Here is a 6,664-nt window from a genome sequence, read left to right as displayed (position 1 = left end):
ACTAGTCGTGAATCCCGTGCAATACACGGGCCAGTACTGTTTTTGTTAGATAGACGGTCTCTTAATAGCGTTATTGAGAAACCTCTCATATGATGGGGAGAGGAAATTATTTAAAATCTATTTTCCATGTTATATCTCCCACTAATTTGATAGGGAGACGATCTATTAGAAGACCTACTAACTTTTTCTTTTCTTTATTTAAGGCTCGTGTGCAACTATATTATGAGGTGTTACTGGTGCTTTCTAATGGTGTAATTACGTTTTGATGGTAATGGTGAGACTTGAGAGTACTAGTTGAATGCAGTTGTGAGACTTGCATATTTTAGTGATTGTCATAGATTGAACATATGAGCATCTTAGGATAAACTCGCTTATGATTTATATGTCTCAGCTAGCTGCATAAAAATAAAGGAATGCAGTTGTGAGACTTGCATATTTTAGTGATTGTCATAGATTGAACATATGAGCATCTTAGGATAAACTCGCTTATGATTTATATGTCTCAGCTACCTGCATAAAAATAAAGGAAAAATAGGAGTGAAATGAGAAATTATTATTTAAAGACATTGTGAAAGGAAATGGAGAAAAAGGAAATGGAGAGGATCCATTCCGCATACATGTGACACTATTGTATGCCTTTGTGGATCATTTGACAACCTAAAAAAAATTAAATATCTCAACTGACCTTGGTTGTAAAATTTGTTAATATTGGTTGAATTAAGTATTCTCTAGCGTATCTCTTGAAACGAATATTGAAATTCCAACCTAAAAAGGAAATTGATATTAATGTGTAGTTTTATCGCCATTAGAAAAATATATTGCTAACTTGCCTAACTATTTCATTCGTCTCGATCATTTGTTACCTATTTCATTTTAAGGTGTCGGAGTCATTTATTTATCTTTCAATTTGTTTGCCTTTCTTATACGAGAAATTTAACGGGTCTCAAAATGATTGAAGTTGACCAAGGAGTAGATACTCCCTTTGCAAATTGCAGGTTTCCCAATTTAGATGAACCCTTGATGGGTAAGCAAATCAACTCTTTTCGACTCGGCCTTCGTTCTTGTGAATGAGGCTTTATGTTTCGTGTTTGGTCGTAGCCTGGTCAAGGTATATTTATTCTTAGAGGAAGCGATCAGATAAATAAGATCTTGCGCTAGCAATTGAGTTGCTGAACACACAGTGACGCTCCTTCCTTTGAAGGATTTTCATACCATTAAGCTCATCGACTCTATTTTCTCCTTTACCAATTAGATCAGCTCAAGGAAATGGCAAGGTCTACGGGACAATACTGATATCCTTGTCGAATACTGTGCTTGGAACTTCCAATTCTACCTTCGTTCGCTGTGATTACCTTTATAAAGTCGAAACTCGGAAGGCGACGATGTACATGCAACCATGGTTGATACTTGACGGCAGAGAAGCAGGATATTGACGTACTCAAGTGAGATAGTGGTAAGGAGGCATCTTCATCATAACTATATAAAGGGTTGAGTATGTAAATTATCCGGTATATAATTTCAATTCCATCATAATCAATAATAAGCGTTTGTAATTCATAAATAAGAACTCTCATTAATTGAGGGTAATGAAAGAGACAGAGACAATATCATCTTAAAGTCTCAGATTTGGCCTATGAGATTCTGAATAGGTAGTGGAAGAGACATAGACAATTGATAATGCTTAATCTTACGGAGTATACTTTTAATCCTCATTATTATTGTACACATAGATTATTGTGAATTGTGTTGTATTAGAACTATGACCACTTTTAATCCTCATTATTATTGTACACATAGATTATTGTGAATTGTGTTGTATTAGAACTATGACCATTAGTAATAGACAAATTTTCAATAGGTTTGTTCTCATTCCACATAAGATAATATACAAACTCATTTACTCATAAACCTCATACCAACAATAGATAAACCTCTCTAAGTTTCATAACATGGTCCACTATACTATTTCTTCTTTCACATTCTCTCTCCACAAACCTGTATACTATATTGTAACCCCTATCATCCATGAACCTCAACACACATGTTCAACAATAGAGGGTTTGTAGACAAACCTCTAAAATAATAGACACATCTTACAAACCTTTTGACAAACCTAGGAATTTTGCATTTTTAATGCTGCCATGTAGACTACTTAAGTTTGCCTTTTAATTATATTTATAGATAAGTGTTAAGTTAGATTCTCTTGAAAGTTTAAATTAGCTTTAATTACAAGGATTTACTAGTTCTTATGTACAACCCTATGGGCTGTATGTATCAAAACCGTAGAAAATATGCCTCTCAAGTTAAACCTATATACTTCCTCCGTTATCATTGAGTTGCTTACATTTAATTTTTGCACAAATATTAATAACGTGGTTATCCGAACCGATCTGATATCCGCTCCGAATCTAATGCAAACTTTTGGATATCCGATCCGAAAGAGTTATGTTTGGATCGAATATCTGATCCCAAATTTCCAGTAATTGGATCGGATATGAATATTAGAATGAAAACATTTGGATATCCGATCCAAACTATAATTTTCTATTATTTACTATTTTTTCTTGTCATTTATTACCAATTTTTTGTTTAATGAGTGTGTTTATATTGTAATCCTTATATTAAAATTCTAAAAAAAATTCCGACATTGTAGCGTTGGACTGTATTTTTAAATCGTTCTACTATTTTCGTGTTTTTTTAAAAGTTTACAGCGCTATTTTAAGTATAATTCTTAAAAAAACATATTTTTATTTGATATGACAACTTAAAAAATGTTTACAATATAAGAAAACTAGATTGAGGACCCGTACGTTGCAACGGGATAATTAATTTAGTTATAATTATAATGGAAAAAAAAAGGTTATAAGGCTTTAATGTTTACATCCTATATCTAATCATTTACGTGATTAATATTTGTATTATTGTAATAACTCAAAAGATTTTGAGTTGATAACTAAGTTTCAAGGATGACTCCTATTTATAATCATAGGATCACCCCACCTTATGTTAATCGTTTGATGTGTGACAATTATACTATTATACAATTCTACCATCTATACGTAGTAAATCTATATTTGTGTTTTTGTTGATTTGTTGTGACTGAGGCTTGATGTTGCCTGTTACCAACCGTTTATTGATTATGTGAGAGGGAACAAATAATAATTTTCACTTTTGTAGAGAACAATACAAACTCTTGAGAGCTCTCTTCACAATACTTAAGATATTCAAAAGCTTTTGGGTTGATATCTAAGTTCCAAGATGACTATTTATAATCATAAGCTCTCTTTCACAATACTTAAGATAATCTTCCGATGTGGTACAATTCTACTCATTACACGTAGTATATTAATCCCTTCGTTTTTTTTAATATACGACGTTTTACTTTTTCGAGCCGAGCCTTTGACTTTAAAATTTACAAAAATACATTTGGTAAAAAAATTATAAAGTTTACGGAAATTTTTCATGTTACCCCTTAATTTTATCAGATTTCCCATGCTACCCATGTTTTTAAGAAATCTGCCCATGGCACCCCTACTGTTCCATTTTTGTGCATACAGTACCCCTTATGTAACGGTTGTTAATGGAATGTTAAATTTTGATGACGTGACAATAATTAGTAAATTAAAAATTAAAAATAAGTTTGAAATAAGAATAAAGTATGAACATTTTTCATGGTACCCTTGTATTTTATAAATTATTCCCCAGTTATTCCTAGATGTAACAATTTTCTCATGGTACCCTTGATTTTACAGAGTTTTAGTTTTCATATTACATTCTTGATTTAAGCAATGCAATAACTTGATATTGATAATGGGGATATTTTGCTAACATTCTATATGTCATCTCGATTTACTCTCATTCAACATCAATACCCGCAATAACTTGATATTGATAATGGGGATATTTTGCTATCATTTTATATGTCATCTCGATTTACTCTCATTCAACATCAATACGTACATAATTAATGCTACTTTTTTTTTGGTCAATCGAAGCGCGCACTTAAGTCGCATTACAATATAGGGGAGGGGGGATTCGAACCTGTGACCTATTGTCCACAATACCTCTGTCTTAACCACTAGACTAAGACATCTTCGGTATTAATGCTACTTTTATGTTAAAATATAAAAGTTTGGAGAAAATTTTCATCTTTGTCTTCATTAACTTTATTCCTCAAATCTTTCTTTTAACTAACATAGCCATATTGGACATTTGTCGAGCTTCTTCTACTGAGTTAACATAGCCCAGTAAGTTAGGATTTATTTTCTACATAAACTCATTTTAAATCAATAACCTCATTAATTTTTGGGTGGTGAGTTGTAATGTGTAAAGTACATGGGTATCGTGAGAAATGTTCAAACTTCGTGAATTTTTAATATGAATTATCCGGAGTAGCATTTTGAATCAAATATCCGATTCGTACTCTGCCCTAGAGTGGGGTATACTTTTCATATACTTGCCAAAATACCCTCATTCTCATATAAACCCCCCTCGCCTTTTGACATCCACACACCAAAAAGTATAAAAGTAGATAAATGTTTAAGTGCCACATAGTTGAACAAATATAAATATACGATTACTATATAGTTTGTCAATACTAATGTATGTTCAAAATCAATCAATCAAGTCTTCAATTCATAAAATCAGGTCCTAAATTCACGAAATCAGGTTAACGATTCACAAAGTCAGGTCCCAGCTAAGATGCGTTCGACGGCCTCGCCAAAGTTAGCGGACCTACCTGATGCGGCATTTACGTATGAAGATGTGTGTGTGTGTGTGTGTGTTCGTAAGTATATAAGGATATCACCATTGGTGGCTGTCTCGAACATTTATCGTTAACATACAAAATTACAAATAGCAAATTCTTGGTGGCTGCATTCCTCATCTCTTTGCTCAACATTCGAGTTGGGGATCTCTTATATAAAGACACTTATGTACCCACCTGCTTATATAAGATGTAGCTCCATACTGCGAACAGGATCATATGTACGACTTTGTGCAGGATAGTGTTTCCAAGAGGCGTTTTTCCTGGGTTGTAGTAAGTGCATTTGTGTGACGATCCGCACACTCGAACCCTTAGATTTATTTCATACTTGTGTAATTTCATTTTCCTTATACATTTGTAGTAAAATATTTTCTTAGTCTAGCATAGTTTTAGAATAGCTTTCCATAAATAGATATATCGCTATTCTACACTAGTTTTGAAATTTCAATGTTTCCTGCTACCAGGATGTAACTATCATATTTCCCTCTTTAGGGAGTACTAGTGAATGAAAGTCTGCTTCCTACCTTGTGCCTTCGTATTGCTTGTTGTTGCTTTGTTGTGAACGACTCTTAGCCTTCACTTTATTAACAAGCCGTGTTTGTGGGATCGACACTATGATCCCGACTCACACACCCGAGACCGATTACGAGTGCCTAGTGCTTGACAAACACTAGTGCCTAACGCTCTCGCTTTCATTCTTGTCGAGTGTTGCCGAGACCCGAGTATCGTGCTAGTGAGCGATCCTTCACTAGTTCGAAGATCCTTGTCGCTTGCATCTTGCCTTGAGACGGCAGGGTGCGCGCCACGATCCGGCAAAAGTACCGGACCGTGACATTTGGTATCAGAGCCCGGTCTTCGGACGGGTTCTGCACGCCGCATTTGTTCATCGAGATCGAGAAAATGAGCGAAACAATCGAGGACCGAGTGGATGCCTTAGAGGAAGCAATCGACGTCAAGCTTCCCAAACTCGAGGGCATCGTTATGCGGATGGCCGCGAGCCGCGAGCCTCGAGGAGTTGCAGAAGACGGTTTGTGACCTTGAGACGAAGGTGGATGGGATGAACACCCGCATCCAAGCGATCAGTTGTGCGATCCCAGATGATCGGGAGGAAGAGATCAATCATCTGCATCGAAAGGTCGAGATGTTAGAGAACACTTGCGCCACGCTCGTGAAAGCGGTGGCCAATGATGGGAAATCTGTGGGGAGCCATAAGGTGAAGGCACCTCCACCTCGTGCCTACGATGGGGCGAGGGATTCGAAAGCGGTCGATAACTTTATCTTCGATATGGAGCAATACTTCCGAGTAAGTGGGCTCGACAAAGACGCGGAAGTTGTCACGGCAAGCATGTATCTAGTCGACGATGCCAAGATGTGGTGGAGGGCTAGGTACAAGGAAATCGATGCGGGCACGATTACGGTGACATCGTGGGCCGACTTCAAGAGGATCTTGAAGGATCACTTCTACCCCGAGAACACGGAGTTTGTTGCTCGGAAGAAGTTGAAGGAAATCAAGCACACCAAATCAATCCGGGAATATGTGAGGGAATTCTCAGCGTGCATGCTCGAGATTACCGAAATGTCCGAGACGGACAGGACATTCGAATTCATTGATGGGTTGAAGAGGTGGGCACAACAGGAGTCGTGAGGCAGAATCCCAAAACTCTGTCTTCGGCCATATCGGCTGCGGAGCGCCTGCTCGACTTTCACGGGGAGCGAGAGGCACCAAGAATTGTGGCACCAACGGGGAATACTGGTGCGTCACAAAGTGGAGGTAACGGACAAAGGCCACAAAATAACGTCATCTCAGTTGGGAACAGTCGATTTCGCTCGCAAGGAAGTCAAGCCCAATCGGCGAGCACTACAAACTCGCCCTCAAGCTCGTCTTCGAAGGCGGGAAAC

The sequence above is a fragment of the Silene latifolia genome, chromosome 5, assembly GCF_048544455.1.
Source record: "Silene latifolia isolate original U9 population chromosome 5, ASM4854445v1, whole genome shotgun sequence".
In the NCBI taxonomy this organism is placed as follows: Eukaryota; Viridiplantae; Streptophyta; class Magnoliopsida; order Caryophyllales; family Caryophyllaceae; genus Silene; species Silene latifolia.
Note: the sequence above shows the minus strand (reverse complement) of the source record.